The sequence below is a fragment of the Passer montanus genome, unplaced genomic scaffold (genome assembly GCF_014805655.1).
Source record: "Passer montanus isolate IOZ18808 unplaced genomic scaffold, ASM1480565v1 scaffold27, whole genome shotgun sequence".
Classification (NCBI taxonomy): domain Eukaryota; kingdom Metazoa; phylum Chordata; class Aves; order Passeriformes; family Passeridae; genus Passer; species Passer montanus.
In genome coordinates, this window is record NW_024367372.1 from 10662851 (window position 1) to 10689791 (window position 26941).

The following is a 26941-nucleotide window of genomic DNA, read 5'->3' on the forward strand; positions in this document are numbered from 1 at the left end:
CTCAGCAATGGCAGACACGCTGGACCAAGCAAACATGTTCGCAGGGTCTGGATTAGAGCTCGTGCTGGTGCATATCTGCACTGCCCAGCAGCAGATGTTTTAGGACCATATGACTTGAAGCAACTGAATTACTGAATCCAGCCCTGATTGCAGACTTCATGTAATACTTGTGTAATCCAGAAGGGTCCAGACAGCATCTACTCTACACCAAGTGGTTCCCAGCACTATAGCAGTACTTGTCAAGAGCTATGTGTCAGTTTTAACCATTTTAGGTACCTGCTGAGTGCCAGATTTAAGGAACATTCCACACTGACAATTTAACACTTCTCTTCTGTCCAATTTTCCCTCAACTCATATAACCTTTGTATTTGCCTTCCTGTTGTTGTCAGCTCAAAAGAATATCCTCAGAAGTTAGTCTTGATTGAAACTGAGGCTGTAAGCATTTTAAATTTTAATTACAGTTATTCACCATGTGAATGGGAGGATCTCCAGGATTTGAGCTAACTGCTCTGCAAATGTGTAGCGATTCATCAGCTTTCTACCTGTGAACTGATAACAAATCCTGTAAATCACATAAAGTTGGTGGAATACAAAGCTTTTAGCTCTGGTGGATGCATAAGCTGCTCATGGAATTCTAGGCAACAAAACACCACCAAGTTATGACACAAACCATCAACTCGCACCCAATACCATCAGCAGCAAATCAGAAAGATTGTTTTTGACTGAACCTTTATGAAAAGAGTTTAATCGTCATCTGACAAACAGAGAGGTAAATTAGAATTTCATTCAGAAATAATTACTTCTGTTAAAAAGAGAATTATTTTTAGTTTCTCTTTTAAATTTTTCTGGTCAACTGCAGCTTACAACTATTGTTTCTTATTCTGCTTTTCTCCACTAAATTAAAGCATTCTTTAGTACCTGGTGTTTTCTCACTGTGAAGTTGCACACACCGTAATCAGAACATTTCTCAATTTTCTTTTTGATAAGCACAATGGATTAAGTATTGCAAGTTTTTTTAATAGAAAGCATTATATCAAAGTATAATCCTATTTTCTCAAAATCGTTTTGGAACTCTTTTCTGCAACTTCATAATTTTTACAATATTCTGTTGAAAATGTGGCCACCTGAGCCTTATCCAGCAACCCACTTGAAGTACCATCAATGCTATTTGCAAAGGAAAAATATGCACTTTCTTGTTTTTCTCCCTACTCTCATCCAAGAATCACATTCAGACCTCCTTTTATATTAAGGTCTGTTATCTAATGAGTTGTCAAGACAATTCTTTATGGAGTTTTATCTATAAATTGTCCAGATACACTGATTTAAATTGATAGCTAAATGACATACACCATTTGGCATCTCCAACTCCTGAAAGTCCAGTAGTCATTTCAAGGGCTCATTTTTCCATCCATATGCTCATAACATACAGAAATGCAATTGTACATGCCTGTCTGTCTGTCCTCTCTCAGGTCATCCAGTCCATTTTCTGCACGGTGCCCCAGAACATTCCGTGTCTCTGTTTTCCAAATCTGCACATACAATCTGTACTGCTAATGCAGCTTTTCAGTTTGCATGGTTCTGGCATTACACACAGTCTCTGTGATTCAGCCAAGATTTCCAGAGAGGATGCTATAGGCTGCCCATGCACAGAGCGTGGGGTAATCCTCTGAGCCCAGGAGGACTTGGTGAGCAGGGAAGGAGGCACCCTTCACACAGAGAAACACTGTGAGGAAACTGGACTGAGGGCAAAAATGTGTAGCAGCAGCAGCAGAAAAAATGGGCAGGGGACAGGCAGACAGGGAGGATTTGCTGTGCTGGTTGCCTTTTTGCATAAACTTGTATTTTTTCCCCACCATCAACCTCTGTTCTTCAGCTTGTCACTTACTGTATTACCTTTTCCTCCACCCTACTTTCCCCTACAATGTCCTTTCTCCCGCTGCCTTTTATTCCCAGTTGACTCATTCTGACTTAGATTCACCCTCCCCTGCCAAAGCTCTTCATGGAAACAGCATTCCTCCTGCTGCTTTCACAGCCCTCTTTTGGGTCCTATGTGTCACCCCCATGTCCCTAGTCCTCCTCCTCCAGGGGATTAGAATCTTTCTGGGGCAAGGACTACTTGGAGCTGTGTTCACCCAGTCCCTTGAGCAACTGGGCTCCTGTGCTTGCTAATTTTATTTTAGCTGCTCTCCTAATAAAAGTGACTAATCACAACAGCACTGTGATGTCTAGTAGGAGAGACTGATGAAATAATTGTGTAGTGGGGATGAAGCAGCCAGGCTGATGGTGAAGCAGAGCAGGCATTAGCTGTACCAGCCTTACATAACATTGCAGGCTGAGTGAGAAGCACCCAGAAGGAACTCACTTATCTCACCCCTTCCTCCTCCTTTATTATGAAAAAAGGAAAAAAAAGAAAGGAATAAAAGGAACAAAACAGTTATATTTCCTTTACTGCTGCCCCATGCCTGGGTGCAGGTCCCTGGGCTGGCAGTGGGGTAGCAGGGACAGCTGCCACTCTGTGCTGGCTCAGGACTCACTCCAGCTCTGATCCCACTCGGTGTGCTGGGCACAGAGTCAGGTGTCACTGTTAAAAAATGGTTCTCTGCCTTCTGATTCATGATGGCTTTTTTTTTTTTTCCATCTTGCAATGGATGTGAAATATAATTTGAGTTTCAATATGTAGCTGGGATGGTTTTCTTCTCTTGTTAATTAGTTATTACCCTTGCCTGCACCAATGTTTTTATTACTTTAGGTGGCTGATATCTGCTAACCACCTTTCTGAAAGATTACAAAAGTCCCGTGGAAATGAGAGTGGGGAGATGGACGGATGGATGGACGGATGAGGGATGCCTCTATTACAAGGAACGAGCACAGAAAGCTTGGATTAGGGTGAACAGCTGGTGCGGATTCAATAATCAACTGCTCTGAAAGAAAAGCCTGCTTTTTCTCATCTCATGGTATTAGAGAACAGGATACCAGAGCTGCCAACCTTACAATTGAAATCTGCCCACACAGAATAGCAAATTCCCCTTGGCTTGCATTTAAATGCTCCTGGCTCAATTATAACTCCATACAGTCTTTAATACATACATGTGGTCTGCATATTATCCTGCAAACAGAGCACTGCACTGCTTCTCTCAGCATGTCTCTGCCTTCATTTCAACTCCAAAGGGAGGGACAGGGCAGGGGGAGAGAAAGGAGGACAGAGAGCTTATCGAGTTTACAGCTGCTGCTGAGAATATTGGTTTGATTTTCACTGCTGCTCGGGATTTATTTCCACAGCAGGCAGCAGGTTGGGGCAGTGAGTGTTGGTTTAGCAGACTTAGGAGGTCATTCTGGTCACTCTTCAGGACAGCCCTGTGGCAGTAGCACTGCCCTCCAAGGAGCCAGCTGGTGCTGGGAGCCATCCTGGTGAGCCGTGGTGTGAGGAAGGGCTGTGACACTTCCAGCTCTCAGTATCCAGATGGAGCAGCTGGGGCAGAAGTCTCCATATGAAAAATGAGGAGGCTTGTTGGCTGTTGATTTTTCCAGGTACTTTGTGATGCTAAACATGGCAGGGTTACCAAGACTTTCTCTGACCCTATTGGTAGCAGCAGTAGCTACAATGCAGTCTTCCTCCCCTTCATCCCAGGCCAGCAGGCAGCCCTGGGAGACCAACACAGAGCCCCTGGCTTTGTTTCCACAGCACCTGAGCCCTCTCCTCAAGCTGCACACCTGCCCAGGTGCTGGGGCTTCACTGTGATCTAGAGAGCACACAGCCACCTGATCTTGATGGTGACAAATGGGGGCAGCAAACAGCTGCCAGGTGGGGCCATTTTTCTCTTCATTCTGTCAGATATGAAGAAGAAGTTAACAGCTCAATACATCACACTTGATCCCATCAGCCAGTCTCTTGTCTTTTCAGAAAACTGGAAGAAATATATTTGTTTTAATACCCTCTTTATTTTAAAAGATCAGGATAACAGCAGTGACCAGAACTCTTGTTATCACATAGTTTCAATCCATAACAGGATACTGAATATTCAAGGGGAGAGAATCAAAAGCCTGGGCTGCAGGTTTGCAGCTGACCCTATTAATAGCCACATCAAATTCTTGTTTATTCAGTGGCCTTTTTTTTAAGGGAAAACACAGCTCAGCCCTGCTGCCCCAAATGCAAGGAGAAAACTGGAAGGGGCTGCAGGAAAATGTGTCAGCCTGGGTCCCTCCTGTGCTTCTTGAAGAAAGGAAAGGAAGATATTAATGCAGATGATTTTGTTACATAAATACATGTTGTATCAGGGCCATTTTTAGCGTTTGTGGGGGTGTGAAGAACTTCTTCAAGCTGCGTATCTATTTCATAGGATTCAGCTGAACTGAGGAAAAGGACAGAGAGTTTTAAGGTAAACTATCAAGATACATTTATTTAAGCCCACACAATTCTGTACAAAGCTCCACATGACAGAAACAATATTTCACTAGCATGTCTCTGGCCTCAGTAGTGCTTTTTAATGCTTTGTAGCTCAAAGACCTCTTAATATAATTGGATAAAATTAAGGGAAAATTGTAATCAAATTTCAAATATTGTGTCTGCCATTTGTCTTAGGAGAGTTTCAGTTTCTTTGAATTCCAAAGGGCTGCAACATTTAATTAAAATGAAATTTTAAAATCCAGAAATCTAATTTTTAATTTAATCTCCAAGTAATTTAAACTTCAAACAGATAATTTTCTTGTCAGGAAGAAGCCCCTTTTTGAGCAAAAAATAAAATCTGGGGGTAATTTCATGAATCAAGTTCATAAAATGCAGAACTCTTCTTGATTTCTGAGCAGTTTCTATCATCTTTTCCACCTCAGCTCCATGTCCCATTCATCCTTGAGAGATGCACGGGGCTCACTTCCCCCTTTCTGATGTGTTCATCCCTACAGAAGGCAGAGAGTGAAGTACAGCCCTCAGCAGAGCTGTGGGAACATCTCACACCAGCCTAGAAATGGGCCCAGGTTTAGCGGTGGGTGTAGGCTCAGAGTGGCTGGGGCTGGCATGGGGAAAACCAGATTTTTTTACTCCTTCCACACTGGAAGTGTCCAGTTATCAAAGCAGCTCCTCTGAGGGGCTTCGGCTGCAAATGTGTCCAAAAATAATTTTCTCATATTATCTCAGTGGCCATCTGAGAACCTTTTCCTTCTGGAATGCAGTTTTAGGGGACTGTGTTTTACTTACAGGAAGGCATTGCCAAAGGGAAATTTTCATGGGATTAATTAATGCTACATTTTTTGTTTGTCATGCTCCAAAAGGATCCGGTTGTTTTTAAAGGAATTTTTCTGTTATATTTTTTCTTTCAATTTTTTATAAAAAGGACACCAAAAGCTAACATTTATAAATCATCTGAGCTCGGTAATCTGGTTGATTTCCACACGGTGCCTACACTTTCTGTTTCTCGGAGCTCTGTCATCCACAAGGCAGATCCCAGACTGGGCACAGTTAGTTACAAGGTGCTCAAAAAGAGGAGAAGGTTAAGGAGGAGAAAGGTCACCTAAATAACTGTAGTTTACTATATTGCCCATCCATGGCAGCCTTGATCCAGAGAATTTTAAACACATGCTAAAGAATGTCAGTCTTATTTAATAAAATCATAAGAGTCCATATTTTGGGCACTTCACCATTTTGGAGCTCAACTTTTCTGCCATAGAGCTCAAGTTTCTCAAACCAGCATTTTAAATTCATCCTGAATCTGCTGCCACTTGTGAGTTACTGCTCTGAAAGATGAATTTAAAGTCGCCCTCCGAATTGGTGGTTTAGGTGGAAAAGAAGTCTTGAATTAATTTTGCTGGTTACAATAGTTCTTTTTGGTGATATAATGACAAGGAAGAGTCAAACCCCCACTGGTCCTCATATTTACTCCTCAATGCTCCATTTGCTCATTCTGTTGATGACTTTATCTCAGATTTATTTTGAAGACACCGAACTCCAGATGAAAATCTATCCTGCTGGGAAGGGAAGAAAGGTTTAACATTATTGCTCAGCATTCATCAAAGAAGACAAGATAAATGCAATACATTATAATGATAAAGATTTCTGGGTGACCCCTTAGACTCTAGAGCACAACTTTGGCAACACTGGAGGAGGAGATTCAGGAATTCAGAAAGACTTCAGAGAGGTCATATTCTGTGGGGAACAACAAAACTGTCCTTTACACAGGCTGACTGCCCAAAGCCATGGCCTTTTTTTCTGGAGCAGGAAATCTAAATATTTGGGATATGCATCTTGAGCAAAGAGTAAAATTCCTTTGCAGTAATAATGCCTTCAACATGAAAGAGATAAACTAACATAAGTCTCATCATTAAGCACACTTGAATCTATTTCAAAATGCGATACACACTGGAAAGAGGCCTCCAGTACCAGCTACAAGGACAGCTGAATGGAGAAAATAATACAGAGACAGAAACCTTTTGTTTGCATTAGAAACACAGAGAACCTCCAAAATGTTTGTTTAACTGTTTGCTACACAATAATACCACAAAAGCACTTTTCAGCGTGACAGCTGAGACTTCAGAAGCTGCAAACCCCAAACCTCACAAAACAACTCACTGGGGCAAGTAGGTTGAAAATTAACAGGACTAGTAAACAATAAAACAAATTAAATCATCCTCTCAGACTGACACTGCATTATGAAAGAGAAAGTAAGGGAAATAGAGAATGGAAGGAAAATGCTGCAGCATGTGGCTAGGAAGCAGGAAGAGATCCACCTGGGATTTTGTGAAGATGTCACTGAATTCAGCATCTGTATCAGCAGTCCTGGCTCAGACACAATGCCCCTGTGCTATCACCAGTGCATCAGGCACCTTCCCAGGTATCCTTCTGCAGTCCCAGCAGTGAGGGACATTCTGAAGGGTCAATCAACACAGCTAAAATCTGTGTGTAACTACCTGGGAGTGTACAGGCCTGTTCTCTTCCTCCTAACTAAGGTGCTTAAGTTAGAAGCTTTGGTACCCCTCTCTAAGTAATAAAAAGAAGTAGGGTACTTCAGGAGGTGGCTTTGGCTTTGTTTCCAAGGGGTAATTTTTGCTGGTAGCTAAAGCAATGTAATCTTCACCTCCTCTGCTCCCCACCCACAGCACAGGTAGGTAGTTGACAGTGGAGCAACACTGTGAAACGGGTTACAAGAAAACTCAAAAAACCCCAACCAGCCAACTACATGACCAACCAAATAAACCCCACAGAAATTAGATAAGCTTATTAGATAAGTTTAGTGGATGAAAAAAGTATGACCTGATAATGAGACCATTTGTTCTCCAGAGACATGGTCATCCTCATGGGTTTAAGAATACAGAATCAAATTAAGAGTACAGATGGGCACAACAAACACCAAACACATTCCACAGGGTCTTTCCTCAGGGACCACGAAAGTTTGAATGATTGCACAAACAGATACAAAGGGGAAACACTAAGAACAGGTAAATCCGAAATTCATAAGAAATTTATGAGAAGTGTACTGACCTTTACTCATCTTCCTTCATCTCTCATTCTTACAAGGATAAAAGGTTGATTTTACTATGTTATCTCTTTTTCAATAGACTCAGTGCGCTGTATTTTGTTCCTGTAAAGCTACTGCCAGCCAAGGTTATATTTGGACTAATGTGCTGCTTTGTTCACAGCACTGTACAAGAAGTTACATTATGAGGACACAGACACAGTATTTATTCAATCACTGTAATACATTACATTCCTACTCAGTGATATTTCAATATACTCACACAGGAGTTCAGAACTGAAAGTTTCCTTAGATAAGTATCTTCCACATTTTTTTCTCATGTAACTGTATTAGACCAATACCCTAAATGAATATATATATACGTACATGTACAAACATGCATTATGCTTTTTTGCTAGTGCTGTACATGGTTGCATGCACACATCTTTGCCTGCTCAAATAGGACCTGCAGCCTAGCTGTATTTGTTAAATCTTGCCTAACTGTATTTGATAAATGCTCCCTTTAAAATCTTTCCTCTATAACATGAAAAGTCAATGCTCTAATATTAATTTGCCCTTTGAAAGCGAGCCAGTATTCAGATGGATATTGACTCTGGGCCTGCTGGTTGTTCTACAGCAGCGTTTGGAAGGCTGCTGTTCTAATGAATGTGCTAACATTTGATACACACACTAAGAAAATCAATAGCACTATTTTTACAAAGGCATGTGGCTTTACTAAGTACACTGTCACTACCCCGTCGTGCAAAATTTACTAGAAACCTCCCTATATGACTAAATTGCTGCATCTGGTTCATTTCTCCACTTGCCTGCCAGAATGCATAATACCAGACTTCAAGGACGTCCAAAGTCAGCCTCTGAAGCAGAAAAAATATGGTTATTTAAGTCTGAAGTGGATGTGGCAGTCAGTACCTGAAACTCTCACGCAAGTGTCAGTTTTTCCTCATTTCTGCCCTGCTGTTTGCACATAAGACACCTAGGGAACCCAAAGGTTTTCACATCAGAAATTCCTGCTTGTGTGGTCTCTGAATGAATTGGTTAACTATGGGCAGAGAATAAAATGTTTTTATAATCACTGTTGAATAAATTAGTCCCTGCTCTTTAGCTCCTTGTCTTCACTAGGCAAATGCACTGCAAAGTTCTTGAATCTCAGCCTTAAATCTGCTCCAGCCCATCTAAGTCTCTCTGTTTTCCAAGCAGCTACTGAAAATATCCAGTCCATGTGAGTGAATAAGCTAAAAACCTGTAAGGGAAAGGAATATTTGTAAGAAGCAAACTCAGATGAAATACAAATGCAGTATATATTCAAGGACTTCTAGTCACACTGATTTAATTCTAGATCTGGAAATGTATCTTTTCCTTAAGGAAGCAATTCAATGCTTTAGGCATGTACTTGAACCAGGGACTAAATATAATACAAAAGAAGTCAACAGTTAAGACAAAATAGAAGATCAAACAGGTAAAAATATAATGGTACATTCAATTATATCTTCAGTCTCTGAAAAGTTTCAAAATTTAGTAATATAAAACTATGTGAATCAATCAAAACTAGTTATTTTCATCATTTGGCTCTTCAGGGTTAGTTAATTGCCAAAATTAGGCAATTAGGCAATTGCCAGCCTCATCAGGAGGAATAGAGATTTCTTCGTATGCATTTGTATATGCCTGTAGCAGACATAGGTTAGCTGAGAGAGGAGCCAAGCAGCTTCACCAGAGGAGGAATTCAGATTTTTCATGTGGTTCACATGTGCCAAAAGATGAGCTGGTGACCTTGTTCAAGAAAGCTGTGGCTGGAACTCAGGAAGAAAAAGGAAAGTTTATTACCTAATTCTTTCCTGACTTCAATGATTCTATGAGTCTCTGATTTTAAGTTTAAAAAAGTTTAATTTTTTCTTCTAGTTTGAGCAAGACATGATCATGATAGAAAATATATTACTTGTTTTTTAAAAAATTACCATATATAATTTCAACACTAGGGCTCCAAAGTAAAATAAAATACTGAAATATCCATACAGCATATGGTATCCTTCTGAAGTCCTGTAGAGCTTATACAGAAAAGAGAATATTCTTAGCAGAGATTCAGAGGATATTCAGCAAATGAAATGTTTGGTAATTCAAAGACTATTTTTCCCCACAATCAATAATTAGACAGTGAAACTCATTGTCACAGACTGTTATGTAGAGAGTAGAATTCAAGGGAAGAATAGGCACTTTAATGGGTTACAAGTACATCACAAGAGCAAACTCAAATATAAATCAAGTTCCATGTCATATTTCAGCATGGGAGATTACCAGTGAGATTTTCTTGGTGGGACATTACTGCTGTTGCCCTTCTGTGCTTCTTCTTGCTTTGTCCTCCTAGATGCCTGGTGGGTGTCCTTACCAGACAAAATGCGAGGCTATCTAGGTCACAGACACCAAGTGATTGCAGCAGTTCTACCTCTTCAAAACATGCCTCTCTCTTTGAAGAAAGGGATGAAAGACAGCCCAGGAAGTTTTAGCAAGTGGTTCTTGCTTCTCTTACAAGAGCACCGAGAGGCTCTGGGCTACGCTGTCCTGCAGGTGACCACAGCACCCCAAAAACAAGCACAGCACATAAGCAAGCCTGGCCACAGCTGTGCCTGCGGCACAGACCTGCACACCAGCTGGGGCAGCCAGCACAGCCAGCAGACACAGCTGTGGGCATCTCAAAAAGCTCCAGTGTGAAAGCCTGGGCTGAAATCTCCTGTCTTGCTGCCATGGTGGTGAGCTTGGAGCTGTGATGGCCATGCCCACTGCTGCAGCAGTCAGCCCTGCCTGCTGTGATCCTACCTATGTGAATGTCACTATCCCCAGTTTCAAAAGACACCTAGGATAAGAAAGGAAATGAACCAAATTACCCAATTTAGCTGTATATTAGGTGAAGAATTGATCCCAGTGTTCTTAGGCCCCAATGGACTGCTTTAGCTCCACATTCCCTCCTACAGAGACACTACAAAATTAGACTAAAGTGGCCACTATGCATTTATAAATGTCTTGTACTGGGAATGCAGAGAGGAAAAAGACTATTGTGCCCTTCACACACAAGCAGTACCATGTAAACAGGAAAGAGAGGGAAGGCAATCTCTGTTACTGGCCTTTCTAATGAAACTGCACTTGTGAAGATACAATCCAATAAGGAATAGGCAGGAGAGCACAGGAAACCTTCTGTAGATCCATGGCTCATTCTGAGCCCACATTATCCAAACTAAAAGAGTAACCTCATGCAAGAAGTCCAGAGGGGGGTGGCTGAAGAGGCAGCACACACTGCTGCCATGTGAGCAGTGGTCAATGAAGTGAGGGAAGGATGCAGAGGCAGAGCATCCAAGAACGTGATCACAGGATGGAGCAGCAATGAGGTCTGCGGAAAAATAGATCTGTAGTTCACTGAGCTACCACAAACATTTGCTGAATTTCTCCCCACATTCTTCTGTCTCATAATATTTTATCTGCCTCGTTAAATAAAGTCCTTTACCAAAAAGTCAGGTTATTACAGATTATTCTGTGGTCTGGGCATCATGTAGGGTTATCTAGCACACAGATACTATGTTAGCTTGTAGGCAGGTATCCATCAGGTCTAGTCTCATAGAATACCAGCTGTTTTTCTCTTCAGCTGACATGCCTTTCCACATATGAGAGATATAAATGCCCACATTTCTGCCAGATCAGTAGGCAGTATCATTAGCACTCAGAACATGGGCTCTGCTGACTCTTTGAGCTCCTTCTGCTCCTGAGGCAGTTCATTCAATCATGATTCATTTTAAGCAGATGATTTCCACCATGCTGGACAATTTCTTCTTTTTTTATTACATGGTCCCTCCAACTACAGGGAATGTTTTGGCACCATTCAAAATTTTGTTACGTGCATGGATACATCATACAGGTTGTAACTATCCCTCTGGATTTATGATAATCAAGGATGTTCCAGAAAGGGAAGAACTTCATTATTTATAGGCTCAGATTTTGATGAGAAGTACATTACTGCTGATAAGTGTTTCTCTAAGATCTGATACTTTACCCATTGCTGCAAGAGAACTAATAATACTGGAAGGCATTAATCTGTCTTACTTAAAATCATTCTGATTAAAGCACTAAGAAAATGTCCTTCAGGCTCGGTTAAGACCCTTTGTAGAGTGAAACACCTAATAAACTGTACCTAAAGGAGGCCTACAAGAAAGGCAGAGAGAGACCTTTTACAAATGCATGTCATGATAGGACAAAGGGGAAATGGTTTAAAAATAAAACAGGAGAGTTTTAGATTAGGTGTTAGGAGGAAATTCTTTACAGCACGGGTGGTGAAACTCTTGAAAGGTTGCCCAGAGAAGCTGTGGATGCCATATCCCTGGAAGTGCTCAAGGCCAGGTTGGATGGGGCTCTGAGCAACATGTTCTAGTGGAAGGTGTCCCTGCCCATGGCAGGGGGTTGGAACTAAATGGCCTTCAAGGTCCCTTTCAACCCAAAAAATTCTTTATAATCCTGTGGAATGAGATAACAGTAATAGCCATCCAATGCAATGGGCCAACCTCTGGGCCCAGTGATGGGTAGAGCAAGGGATTCTTTGGCCAAAACCAACACAAGTTAGATGTGTGTATGTGCAAGGGAAAAAGCTGCAAAAACTGCCCAAACAGCAATGGGCCATGTTGCAAGAACATCCCCAAGGAGTCAGCAGAAAGGTCTATGGCCACAGAATACAGGGAAATTGAGGTTGTGAAAATGGCTTGGCTGTTTCCTATTTCTATTACAATTAGACAAACAAAAACCACCTTTTTTTAAAAAGATTAAATCTCATCAGAAACTTCAAAAACAAAACAAAATAACACCCAAAAATTTAAAGGCTCTGAATATTGCCTAGCCACTCAGAGGGTTTATGGTGCCAAAAGGACACCTGGTCACATCCTCCTGCCTGTGCTAGAGGTACTTCTGGCTGGCAGCCCTTCCCCCAGGCACCTGATGATGAAACTGCTGCCAGTGTAGGATACCAACCTGTTGTGAGGTCCTGTGGGATTACTGGAGCAGGGGCTGCATCAGAGTGAGCAGGATGACAGCACACATCTTGCTCCACAGGCTGGTTGTGGAATACAAAATCTACAGGAAGAAAACAAAGGTCCTGGGTTTGCTGTATGTGAGATGTTTTAATTTGCACAAATGCAAGTGACAGACACTTTGGAAGTTTCCACTTTGTATTCTGCTTTCATCTTAATTAGTACTAACTTATTCTTCCAACAAAGGAAAACCCACAGAACACTGATCAAGAGAAGAAAACTGCAACAGTTCTAATAGTCCCCTTCACTCAGCTGTTAATACTGTACTTAGAAGGATTTGGTTGTAGTGGCATATCATCTCTAATGACCAGGTTTCACAGAAAGAAGTTAAATTCATTGTTGTGGCAATTAAGAAAAGCTACAGCAGGATCACACACAAGGTGAATTAAGCCACTGGATGCCTTAAATCTGTTCCCCACAAATTGTGAGCAACACATGGATGCTGGTTCTTCATCAGCCTGAGTCCACCTAACTGCAGAATCCTCAGGTTTGGGTGTACTCTGGCTAGCTCCTGTGAATTTGGACATTCCCCCTTGGCCTGCTAAAATTTAATGTGAATATCTTTCTGCCAGTTAGGCATGCTGAAATGCCAAGGCACTGGAGCTGGTCAGTGTTGCAGCTGTCTGAGGAAGGAGGCAAGGTCCCATGGCCAGGATGCAAGGAAGAGCATGACCAATGGCAACTAGCTGATACCCAGCTGAGGTGCTTGTCAAATTGCAGCCCAAACAGTGAAAAACAACAGTTTTCTTTCTGTGAAAGGAAGGTGTTGATGCCAGCTAACAGAGCTGTGGCAACTTCTCAGGTGGCTGCCCATGACCCAAACATCTGCTACAACAGTATGATAGAAGAAAAAAGTGACTAGGTCTGACTAGCATCTAAATCACTTTTGTATTAACTGGCCAAACTTCTTGCAAGACATGCTCACTTTTTTCAGAAAAACATGTAGTGAAAGACAAGCAACTCTTCTGCAAGCTGCAAAATAAGAGTCACTGCAAGTGGGCACAAGTGCAGATGAAGCAGCCAGTGCCAGGAAGCATTGTACCCCCTGCCAAAGAGCCCCTCTTCGTATTTATTGTATGTTAAAACAAGCTGCTCTCTGCAAGCTCCATTTCCGAGTCTAGAGGTAGGTGCAGGATTGATTGGATACTGTGACAGTGCCAGTGTACAGTGCAGGAATCCTGGCACTGTTGTTTTGCTTCAGACCAGCCCTGCTGAGCATGGGAGGAGTGGGTTTCAGAAATGATGGGCACCCACAGCTAGTGACAATTGCAGGTCAAGGTGCAGCTGCCCTGCAGCTCCTGGCACTGGGTCCTGAGGGCATCTCCTGCTTCCCCCCAACAAATGCTATCTGGGCAGCCTCTCCCTCTCCAATTAAACAGAATATTCTCTTTACAGTGGTGTTCACTACAGCTGTAGTTTGGACCTTTCTGCTGCACAGAAACTCGGCATCCACCCCCTAAATGAATCCTACCCCTCAAGTCTTCTTGGCTAGATACTGTGTCATCAGCTTTCCCAGGCAGAAATCAAGTGCTTTGAAACTGAATGCCCTGCCAAGGCAAGAGCGTGTCTGTGGCACAGAGCAAGGGGAGTCAGCCATGCACCAGGAGGACAAGGACTCTACTGTGTCACCAGGGCATCATTGCCTCCTTCAGCCCCTGCTCCTGTGCCCAAGGGTCAGCCCCACGCTGGCTCTGCCTGCAGACCTCAATAAGCATGCTGAGATGTACCAGAATGGGATTTGCCTTTGCTTTGTTCTACCAAATGGATGTAACAATGACAGGAGAAACGCACAGAGAGGATTTTCCGGCCTGTCATCCAAGTAGAAAAGGAACAGGAGAAAAAGAAGGAGAAATTAGAGTAACAGAGAGGATCAAAATGAAAACAAGCAGGGAAGATAGGGTGGAAATACACCTTCTAGTCTTTGGCCCACACCCCTCAATACTGCAGCAACTGTATCATGTAAATCTCAATCTCAGACTTTTTTCTTCTACTCTCATTGGAAAGCTATTTTAGAATCTCTCTCCTCTCATGGCTAAAATCCTTTTAATTTCTAGCCTAATTTTATTCATAAATATATGTCCACATCTTCTTGTGGAATTCAAGCTGTAGTCCTACCTACAGCTCAAGTAGCTGTCCCTGGATGTAAACCTCACCATTCTGGTTTTATGCTTAGTTTAAGCTGTCTCCCTGCCTGACCTGCTGCCAAACACCTGATAATAAATAAGTGTATAGACGTGACATTCCCTGGTCAGAAAGGTGTCCCTCAGCCTAGCAGCTGAATCACACAAACCCTCTTGCAGTTCTGATTCAGGACCCTGATCCAAGAGCTAGAAGATAGAGCCATCTTCTGCCAAAGCTTCCTCTAGACCACATCCATCATACCTTAACAACACAACCACCTCCTTCCTTCTCTCTCACAACCTCCCTGGGACAGAGAAGGGTGTGCAAATGTTGTGCAGGGCTGTTTTACAAGACCTAAAGTCCCTGGTGTATCTTGTGACACCTGAGCTGGAGAAATATATACAGCAAATGTACTGCCCAGCTACACACCACCTGGGCTCCATGTGTGTGATGAGTCTCACATGAGGAACACCCCAACCACATGTTCACATGCAGCAAAGCTGCTGAGTCTGTCTGCAAACCCCAGTGAATCCTCTGGGGTTTCTGCATATTTCACTCTGGATGGAAAAGGAGGGGTTTTCCCTTGGAATATCAGAAATCTTCCTCTTGGACTACCTTTGCTTGGTTACAGAAATAAGAATTTCATAAGTAAAGAATAGGAAATAAATAATACTGTTTTAGAAAACCCTAAAAATATGAAAATTACCTAATCTTTAGATTCAAGCCATATTAGGGGACCAGAAGGATACATAAGTGTTCTGCTGCCTGGATTATCTGATGGAGTAACACCAGAAGTACTGCTTGCCAACTGCCCACATAAACCTGGTTTATCGCATTCCCAATAAAGTAGATTATGCTTTTGTGGAGCCCTTATCCACATGTTCAATCAACAGGACTGCATTACCTTCCTCAGTGACCTTCATTTTGCTCTTCCAAATTAAACAGGCGTGCGTTAGTCTCCAGCTCTAGCTGAGGCACTGGCTCTGTGCGAGTGGTGTGACCCGGGGAGGAGCTTCATGGTGACATCAAGGTCAATTATCTCAGAAGAGAGAGGAAAAGCCCAGCAGAAGAGACCTTCACCTTGAACTATGTGTGACCAGGAAGGCTCAGCCACTCAAAGAGCTTTGTGGTGCTACAAGTGGCATTCAGGCACCAGAGAGAAAGGAAAAACAAAGAGCAGACTTTCCCCAGTGCTGCTCTAATTAAGCAGTTAATTAGGTGTGAGCTGATGGATGTGTTGCTGCAGTCTGTGGGTTTGAGGTCCTAGTCCCAGTCAGAACTAGGGCAAGAGTGCAAATTTTGGCTCAGTTGGAATGAAGCAGCAATTTATGATTTAATCTGGCAAGATTTTCTGCAGTGCTGAAGGACTTCACCAGTTTCACAGGTGGTATGAACCTGTGTTATAGCAACCCATCTCCTTGTTCTCATTTGGCATTTCAAACACTGTCAAGTCTGAGGGACTTCTGTGCTTTAATTCACCTGTCTTTGGCAGCCTGTGGTTTCCCCAAGACAGACTTTAGATCCCCACTCAGAGATCCTTCCTGCTTACCCGAGTCCTGAAGAAATGCCAAGGGAAGAATGTTCTCTATTTCACGATATTTTATCCTGCATTAAATAAAGAGGTATATATCTTAACAAAGCCAAAAATATTTAATGTTTAAGTTTGCAATTATTGATAACTATCTTAAGACAGAAATCCCTAGATATTTTAAAACTCTAACCATAATGTCCCAGCTGTGTTATCCATAGAGAATATGATACAGCTATGTAAAGCTGCTATGACTGCTAAGTGTATTCCATTATCTCTGCTAGTTTTGTCCCCCCCTCCCACACTCTCCATTCATTTCAATGTTCACTAAATATTTTAAGCTTGTTAAGTGAGTTCATGCATGCATTACAAAAAAGCACTTTGGGAAAAATTTATGGCTATTTTATCCATTTCAATATATGGGCATGAACGTACCACTAATCTGCACAGAGCTGTGAGACACTGTCCTTTTCCTCTCACCCTCCCCCTTAGGGAAATAAAAACCCTAAGTTTTGGAAAAGGGGTCATGTGAACACAGGGATTTCTATAGGGAGCCTGTGGAACAATGCAGGCATTGCCAGCCATAGCGGGCTCCCATTGTCTGCTCTTGGAGCACATAATAGAGGCTTTGCCAGTGGGGAGGCTAAATGGGGAACAAATGGATGGACAGTAAAGATGATGTAGGCAGAAAGTGCAAGAACCTCCTTCTGCTTCTGTTTCTTTCAAAGGCTTGAAAGTGATAGTGTGCATAGTAATTCCTCTCCATTGTGGTGTATGCAACGTTTATATTCATGCTATGCTTGCTAAAGAAATGCTGGCTGTGGTCAGCAGAGAGGCCTGCACACATGCCTTTATCCCTGCAGCCTCCTGGATCTCAAACAGTATGGAATCCATGTGTGGGGAGCAAAACACCAACTCTTATGTTAATGAAGATTACAGTGAAGAATGGAGGGATGGAAGCCCAGCTGCTCACCCACTGACAGCAACTGGGGGATTTTCCCTTACAGCAGTGAAGTACCCAACTACAGTTAAGTTTCATCAAAACTTTCTTTACCATCCATTTCAGAGGTTTCACAGCTGGGCTGGAAAGTTTACATGGAGATAAACCCTTCAGTCAGGCCTCAAGCAAATGTAAAAATGGTTGTTATCTTTTTGTGAAAGCCCCAGAAATGGAGCTACTAAAGCAGTGCAAATACATATGTGAAAATCTACCTATTTAGAGGTACACATACAGAATTGCACAGAATTCAGAGAGTTAATTTATCCCAGCTGATAACTTAGATTGTAAAATGGTTGTTATCTTTTTGTGAAAGCCCCAGAAATGGAGCTACTAAAGCAGTGCAAATACACATGTGAAAATCTACCTATTTAGAGATGGCACACATACAGAATTGCACAGGATTCAGAGAGTTAATTTATCCCAGCTGATAACTTAGATTGTATAAATGAACACATCTTTCATCTTCAAGAATTTGAAGCCACATTGTATCAATTTGAAGCAAAATAATTATTTTATGTTAAATTCTGTGAGATGACTCAAGTCTGGAGAAAGGTGATCAGTTTCTATTCACTTCCAGAAGACTCTTTCCCAAAGGATTTAAAGTGACAATCAGCAGCAATGGCAGTTCTTCCATCCCTTCGTCCATCAGTCTCCTCCACAGACTTCAAGTTGTAAGGTTTTAAACACTGCTATTGCTATAAGTGAAGAAATAAAAGGCATTACTGTAGTATCACTTTTCAGACCATTCATCAGTCCTCAGTATATTTTTGGTCTGGGAAAAAACCCCTCTACATTAAATCCTTTTTCCCCCATATCTGTTGTTTTCAAAATGCTTGAAAACAATATCCATTCCGAGATCCCTCTCAAGAATCCCTTGAAACCCGTGAAAATCTTCTTCCTGTATCTAGAGCTGGGCACCAGCAGGAAGATGGAGTGTTTTTAACCTGTGTATCCTCACTGGCTCCACCCTGGGCTAGCACTGATCTCCTGAGGATGCCATGGTGGCCCTGTGTAGAGCGGGCTTGCAGTCCTCACCTGTGAACCCACAGATCTGAAAACTGGTTTCACCATGGGCAAACCAAAGGTTTCAGAGGGGCTGGGATATCTCTTTCCTCACTCCAGCTGGCCCCTCCAAGGAAAAATGGTAGCCCATGCAGAAACTGGCAGCACTGCCAACATGCTACCTAATGTGAGCATTAAACCTGTCTTAAACAGAGGAAATTAATACCAAGCACCTCATTTGAATGGCATCTACTTTGGGAGAAAGCCAGGAAATATAAAGGTTGGTTTGCTCTGCTCATCACTCACATGACTGTGCCTTTTGTTTTTCAGCCTGATGAGAGGCAAGGATAGAAAATCAGCCCCAGCTCTGAATTTCCTGGCTTTTGTCAGTTGATGTTACACCCATGATATTATTCGAACAGGGGGTTTTGTGTGTAACAGATAAATGTCGACAAAGCCCTGTCTAATGCCTTTTAGGTTGCTAGGAAACCTGGCTCTGTAGCCACCACAGAAATATCTCTGGCTAGGGGATTAGATAAGCTCTGACTTGTTTTGATTAGGTGAGCTTTATTGCAGAAAAGACAGCAGCATGCTTGACATCGTAAAAATATGACCCTCTTACAAACCTGGGGCACAAGGATCACTTATTGCTCATGATGGCATCCACGGGAAGACACTGAATACTTTTCTAACCTGCCAAATCCCTTTTCTCCAGAAAAAGCCACACCTCCTAATTAAGGTCTCCTCTGGTCCCCTGGGACTTGGGGCCACTGTGTTAGACCATACTGAGGTGAAAAGTCATTTTCAGCCTAGCTTAATTTCATGTGTCAGAATAGGGGTATTTGTGGTGTGGTGGGCAGCACAGATAACTAAGAACTAGATTACCTACCCTCTGCTCTCAGCTCTGCAATTTAATGATTGTGATTTGAAAATAAATTTGAAGGAATTGTACCTGTGGCAGATATTTATGCAACCCCATTAATGGAGGAGCTAGAAGGAGTGAGCCTCTCTGCTGTTGCCCGTGGTGCCCCTAGATCTGCTCAGGGAAGCTGAGTGTCTTCCCCTTTCTGACCCTGCCTGTCTCAGCCTGCTTGTGCTGGTCTATGCCTGCCTTTGCCGATGGCACGCCCAACAGGCATTTGGGGAAATGGTGGGAGCTCCATGCCCTCCTCAGAAGTGGTTTCCACCCCTTACTTCTTTACTGTCAAGAAGTTTTTGCCTTTTTCTATCTTACTGCAATTCAAGAGCCTTGCTTCTTGTCTTGCTCACAGCATGTGTAACAAACAGGTTGTCCCCTCCTCTCTGCAGTGCCTTTTATATGTTTGAACACAGGTTCTCCTTTCTTCCTCAGTCAACTTTTGTCTGAACAAAACAACCTAATTGTTCTCCATCTATTCTCACAAAGTATATTTTCCCTAAGCTCTTTAACTCCATGGTGCATTATCTGTGAAAGCAGGGCAGATATTCTGCAAGCCATAAATGAAACAAACATATTGAAATGAAAGCAGCAGACTGACCACAGGCTCAGTCATGCTGCACCTCTGAGCTATGCAGTTTCTGTCCAGGTTTCTGGCAATAGTTTGGCAATATCTCTTTAATCAGGAAGGCATTGAGACAGGCATCTGGAAGAGTCAAAATTACATGACAGAGACCCTGGGTTCATGCTGAGGTGTGAGTAGAACTCGGGACGTTGAGTTTGGTCTAAGTTCATGTTTGCATGTTCACATTTAATTAAGTACACAGCTCAGTGTTATACTCTTGTATGACAGATGTACATTGTACCAGTCAGAAGAGAGAACTAGCTGCATTACTAATGAAGTTTAAAAAGGCTCTCCCTCAATTCACACCAATTACATGAGAAGTTTCATTCACAGAGAATGTGAAATCTGTCCATAATCATAGCATTTTAAAAGAAATTTGTGCTCATCAATCTACCTCAGGTAAAGCTATTACAGGAGCTAAAATATCATTGAAAGGGTGAAAACAATTAGGCTCTTTCCAGCTAACTGGGAGAGCAAGTCTCAGAATAATGAATTCTCTGCTGAGAACACTGCAGTTGAAATGTTTCAGTTGGGAGAGCTCAGTACAAACAGGTACTTTCCAAGCCATTCAGTATATAGGTTAATATTAACATTAGGCATTGCACATTTAACTCAACACTCTAAGAAGCAATGATCTGGTATGCTCCCCTGCACCCATGGCTGAGCCTTGGGTTTGTGTGCTGTGTTCAAACACACCAGTACGTCCTGTGACCCTGCTGTGAAGGGGACAAAAAGCCCTATTTACACTGTCTTTGCAGCTCACTCCTGGAGCAAGCCCTGGCTCCCTGGCAGCCTGTACAGCATGGCCTGTGTCCCTCAGGAACACACAAACCATGACCACGCTGCAGTGCTCTGGGAACAAACCTGGCATCTTATCAGCCTCCACTGCAGTCTGCACCTGCAGGCAAGCATCTCCTCACTCTCCCAACACCGGTGTCAGAATGCACTTGCCCCAGGCATGGCAGATAACCACATCAGCACCCTCCTTGTGAGGTGACCAAGCCAAATAAAGGAGCTCAGAGGCTGCTACAAAAGCACACTGCTTGCTTCTGCTCTGACCATGTCTGCTGCCATTGCTTCTCCAGTACCATGTCAGTCCCACCTCAGAAAACCTCATGCACTGGGGTGCTGACAGAGCCAGCTCAGACTAGGGCTATGGATGGCTACACACAGATGCCTGTTAGAGCCAGGCTTGGCCAGATGGTGTTTGTTGCCCCAATTATATTCCTGACTCTTAACTGTCAGCCAAGCTGTGACATAGCAGGTTGTTATATGGAAGTGCTTGCAGGGTCTGGATGTCATTGTTGGCAAACGAGGGCAGGAGGCTGCTGTTGGAAAAGGCTGTCTGTGTGTGTGCACACGTTAGCAGTACCCAAAGCACAGGGTGAGGTGAATCTCTGTCCTGACCCCTGAGCTGCCCAGCTCTGCTGGAGAATGGCTGAATCACACAGTGTATCTTTCCTAAGCACAGCTGTACCTAAACACATCCTATTGCTCTCATTTCTTCAGTAAGTATAACTCAGACAAGACACCTACCAGAGCCACAGGCAATGCCTGAAACATGGCTTCATGCCTGGGGCCCCTCCACTTGTCCTGAGCATGGCAGTGGAGATGGAAAGGATGAATGAATGGCCTCAGAGAATCTGATCTGTTGCAAGGCTTGTTAAGGTCCCAGACCTCTCAGACCCATCAAGATGCTCAAGTCCTTGGTGACAGTGCAACACAGAGCTTACTGTTATGGTACATGGGTCCCGAGCTGGTGTATTTCATCACAGAAGGAGGCATGTCAGCCAAGCTGCTCCAGCATAATCACTGGCATCACAGCTCTCTACATGCAAAGCCTTTGTTTGGATGAATTTGAAGTCAAAGTACTTACTGCTGCAGGCCAAACCCACAGCATGAAATAGCCTCAGTTATGTGATGTGCAAATAACCTGGAAGTGCTGACTATGGAAGCTCTGAAACACTTTTTGCACCCAAAAAGCTTTTAGATTTTTTATTCACAGGGTTCAGTAAAAATCCCAAGCAGTCAAATAATAAGAGGGTTGATATAGAGCTCCCCAGGTCTTGGGGCCAGCTGGGAGGCTGGTGAGCACAGCTGGGTGAGATTTGTGTACATAAGTCTAGGGGCACTGGAGAACATTCTTGGGAGGAGGAAGTGAATGTGTCCTGGTGTGTAGATGGTGTCTGGGGTGTGCAAATCCCTGAGAACAACCCTCTCAAATGCACTTAACTTTCTAAGCAGAGGTAGCTATTTAGCTTGCTTCAGCAGGGCCAATATGGTTGCACACGGATGACTGGGAGACCAGGGCCAAGTGCCATCTGACCTGCACGGATGCACTCAGAGTCATGGATTGTGTTCACAAGGTCTGAGAGGAGCAAGTACAAATTTTGCAGCTGTACTGTGCACGTTAGCAGTTTTGGCAGCTGCATGCATACTGTTCTACAGATAACAGCAAAGCCTGCATCTCAGTGGTACAACAGGCTGTGCCCTATTTGAAAGGACCCACATGACCAACTGACTATACTCTTTGACACATATCATTCTCCAAGAAAATGCAAACTCTTTGGACTCACAGACACACAGAAAATCAGTGTTACCTGTGTACTGTTGATATGTTCCTGTCACAGCCTCTCTCGAGACACCCAAACAAGATGTCAAGCACTTGCTCCCTCATTTTCCCTCCCACTCCCTGCTCCAGGGATGAAGTTGAGAATTATGTGAAAAATCATGAGTTGAAATAAGAACAATTTACTGGGAACAGCAATGGGATAAGAAAAAGAACAGTAACAGCAACAATATTAATAACAAAAGTGTGCTAAAAAAAGAGTGTGATTTACATGGAAGATGCTCACTGAGCCCAAGCTGACACAACCACAGCCAGTGGCACCCCACCCCAACTTCTCCATCTGCCACACCTGTTCCCAGCTGGAAACCACACCCCTTCTTCTCACAAGTCCCTTCTCAGGGAGTCCTTTTGCCCAGCCCATGACATAAGATTGTACCAAATTACACAGTGCCTTGGCCATATCCTCCCACTGATGTGGGCCAGAACCAGAGCAGTTTCCCAGACTCTTTTGGAATCACCTCACCTGAAGAGTGCAGGCAGCAGAGAGAGGCTGGCAAGAAGGTCACAGCATTAAGCATCCTGTGCCCCCTGTTCAGCTCTCCCTTCTCTGAACTGAGTACATAAACATGACTCACTAACAGGCCACACACCTTCCATACAGCTTTCACAGCTCCTGAAGATGCCATCTGACACAGAGCAAATGGCTGAAGTTCAGCTGGAGTCAGTGAAAAGTTTGCCCAATTTAGGAATGGAGTTCTCCTCAGGGACAGCAGACCCATTCACATTTGTGAAAGCATATCTAATTTGCACACTTTTAGTGTGTCTGCTATTACTTTTGCCACGAGGCTGAAGTTTTTAATGAGATTAATGATCCATGGGTCACTGTGACCAGTGATTGATGAGGTTCTCAGCAAAATCAATTTATTGTTTCTTTCCACCAAGGGCTGCTGCCACCCTTCTGCATCCCAAAACAGGTCACAATTAAGACGATGTAGTTTGATCTGGTTTTCCCTGACCAGACACTTCAATTCAGTGCCTGCAGTTTGTTGACTATGGTTTTCCAATAAGCTCAAGAGAGCCTAATGGTAGCAGTGCATTAACACACCAATGCCAATTTGCAGTATTGGGTATCAGGATATGCAAATGAATTAAATTAGATCTTGTTTTCAAGGGGTATCATAAGGTGTCCCTTGAGCTTTATGTGCTTTTGGACATAATTTGATACATTAACATTTAATTTCTGCCAGGTGGGGTTCACCTTCCTCTGAGGTAAAGAGCTCACAGAGTAACACCGATCTCATACCTCCCTCCTTCCTCTGCTAATAAGAAATACAAGATCCAACTTCTCTCTCCCTTCCCCCACTGCTTTCCTCCCACAATGTTTCAAAAATCTGACAATAATGCAAAAAATAGTTCTGTATGGCTCTGTTGTCACTCAGGGACTCCCAGATTATGTTTGCTCCCTTGATGTGCGGGTGCAGTTGGGAGCTGAGCAGCAAGGCTGGTGTTACTGCTCTCCTTTGAGCCATTTCTGCCCTGGGACAGCTGCTTGAGAACTGCAAATGTGAGAACAACTATGAGGAGATTTTTGCCCAGTCGTGGACTTCTGCTGATCACCTGCTGGAATGGGATTTGGGGATACCACCCAGCCCAGTGTGAATTTTTGTCATGTGTAGGCCCTCAGGACAGTTCATAGCCTTGCAGCTTACCACTCAATTTAGTTAATGAAGTTCCAAGAGACAGGAACATAACAACTGCCAGTATATAAGATCACAGGTTTTAAAGGTCAGTAGGCACTACTAGCCTTCATTACCAAAAGCCAAAAAATTGAATCCAGTAAATCTCACCTCAAATTCCCATCTTGTTGTCAAGCTGGAGCATATATTTTCAGGAGCTGCTCCAAACTCAGTCTACAGGTTTTATTTTAAAGAGGTATCCCACTGAGCTCTCTGGGTCCCTGTAACCCTCCTTGTGTGCAGCACCATGTGAGATACACATCTCCATTCTTACAGTGAACTTTTGCTTAAAACATGGCTGGTTTTGGTTAGAGCTGCATTACTTCCTGGGGGTTGCCAATGTCTTCTGCCTTGCTTAAGTCATGGTTTTATGATGCAAATTAGACAGATAATACTGTCTGTAAACCATACTGCATGATCAGATGGCAGACTAAGCTTAGTGAGATAGAGATTTCCTTTTTAATTAAAACTGCAACGCTTCTGTGTGGTGGATTAACACTGAAAGGGTCACTGGAAGAAGTGAATTACAGAAGGATCTGAACAATGAGGAAAAATTGCTCCAAAATGGCCACTAACAGCATAACAACTATGTCACTTACCAATGTGTTCCTTGCAGGAATATTACATTATGTTAACCCTTACCATTCCTGGAAGGTAGTCAAGTGTCATCCTTGCTTTAGTTGTATGAAAATTCTGATGTGGAAGGTTAAAATAATAATGAAATAGTATCTGGCTTCTTTTGTCAGAGCCTTCATCTTGACAATGAGACTTTGTGTTTGGAAGCATCTGGAAACCAGGACTCCCACCAGTCAAGAATTTTTTTCAACAGCTCCAGAAATCCAGCCCCAGAAGATCTTTTAGGTAAATCACATTTTTCCTTCAGAACATGGGCACTCAGCAGTTAAGCTGCCATACGAACACCAAGCTTTAATTCCCACAATATCCAGTCCTTCTGGCCAGCTTGTCCCAGAAGACTGTCAACAAGCAGTGCTGCAACAGATGTCACACATACACAGATATATCCTGGCTTTTCAGTGGAAAGAAAATTTCCTTTTCCCTAAACTCTACCAAGCCACAAGTTCTTGATTCAGACTGATGCAAGCCCACCTTCACACAATCTAATAAGGAGAAATTAAACCCCAGGCCTATCTTTGATGTTCAGATGACATCTTCTAACAAAGCTGAGTGTAATAGATGGTTAACTCCAAATCTAAAACTTACATTTGAATTCTTTTGCTAAACGCTCTGCAATTAGACATAAGCTGAGTAAGGCAGAGACTGCAGTACTGTATCACCAGGAAACACGTAAGGAGGAGAAATCTGAGCCATCCTTGTTTCACAAAAGAAAAAAAAAAAAAGAGATACATACCTGAAAAATACAAGGGGAACTAAGAAATCCTAGATCAGCTGTTCACAAAGAACAAAATTATTACAATCAAATTTCCACATGCATATTTACAGATTAGAAATGACATGCCTAACAATTCTTAAACAAATACCAGCTTTCTTCCAGAAAAAATTGTCTGTTAAAAACAACAAATCCAATGTGGTTACAGATATTACCAAACAGAGCAGCTATTTGGTATTAAACCTTAAGAAATAATAAAATGTTTCTGTGCTGTCACAGAAGAAATAAAGAAAAGGAAAAAAGCCTAACCAGGGTGAGGGGGGCAGGGGAAGGGGGGGTAGGAGGGGACAAAGGAAATTAACTGAATCACCTACAGTTTCCTCCAAAAGTTACTTAATCCTGCTCAATCTTCTTTATGAGACAACCTATAGGAAAACCAAAAAGCCTGTAATGCTCAGGCTGCCAGGTCCTTGAAAGGCAGCAGAATTTAATTTGAATATTTCAACAGCACAATGGCATCCTCAGCCTTAGAGAGGGCCTCTAGGCAGAGGCAAGGTTAGTTTATAACAATAATAAATACAATTATGCTTACCCCTTCAAGTACCACAAAGGACATTAATTTTTAGGTTTTTAGAGTAACTGTGAACAAAACCCACATTAAGCAGTACAGACTACACTTGAGACTAATATAAGCAATGCCATCCAGATATTCAGGAATTGGATAGAAAACCCTAAAAAGCATGTTCTGCTGCCAGCTCTCCTTGTATCCGGTTAGAGAAATCCAGGAGATTGCAGATGCAGGCGAGCTGAGGGAGGACCCAGTCTCCACCTGCGATTACCTACCCCCATCACTTTGTGGCAGCAAACTCTGCAATGCAGCAGCGAGCGCTCAGCTCTCGGGTAAGGGTTTGCTTGTCTCTCGGTGTCTGTGCCAGTGAACGTGTGCAGGCAGCAGGGAGCTTTAATAAAGCAAACTCTGCAGCAGACTGCAGAGCAGGCTGATTAACAGTTCTGGTGGTACTGGGGAGCGTGGCAGAGCACTCTGCCTCCCCTCCTCCACCCAGCCTTAAACCTGATAGATCAAAGCTTTGACCAGCATCAGGTGGTTAAAACACAGGTCATTAACTCGTGGTGCTTTCTGCCTGCTCACCCTAGAAACCCTGCAGGAGTTGCTTAGGATGGTCACATACAAAATGTGTTTACTGGAGTTCAAAACAGCTTGTCTCCTTTGTGCCAAGCCCGCCCTTTAAAATGATATTAATTAAGAAAGCAGCTTTAATGCAACAGGCAAACAACATGCAATCAGTGATTATAGCAGCAGGCAAGGACATGATTTACCAGAGATTCAGTGAGAAGAGGACAAATGCAAGATCTCATCTTTCCTTACACAGCATCACACAGGGATTTGACCTGCCCCACTCCCCCTCCCTGCTTCCCAGGTTCCACAGGCGTCATCAGCCTTGCACTGAGGTCTCTGAGGGACATCTGAGCTAGGGAGAGAAAAACAGTTTTCTTTCTCCTTCTGTAACAAGTCAGCTGGGGAAGGATATGTGATTCCCCAGCCCAGTTTCCAGAC

General features: G+C 43.0%; 1 long non-coding RNA gene across 1 annotated transcript; it reads right to left on the minus strand.

Moving 5' to 3' along the window:
• Positions 1-3982: 3982 nt before the first annotated feature.
• On the minus strand, positions 3983-26402 carry LOC120503906. The gene is made up of 5 exons (XR_005627883.1): positions 26209-26402; positions 25387-25424; positions 16191-16246; positions 12462-12563; positions 3983-5958 (listed from the first exon to the last, which is right to left on the minus strand). It is a non-coding gene; the product is annotated as an uncharacterized LOC120503906 (long non-coding RNA).
• Between the last annotated feature and the right edge of the window lie 539 nt (positions 26403-26941).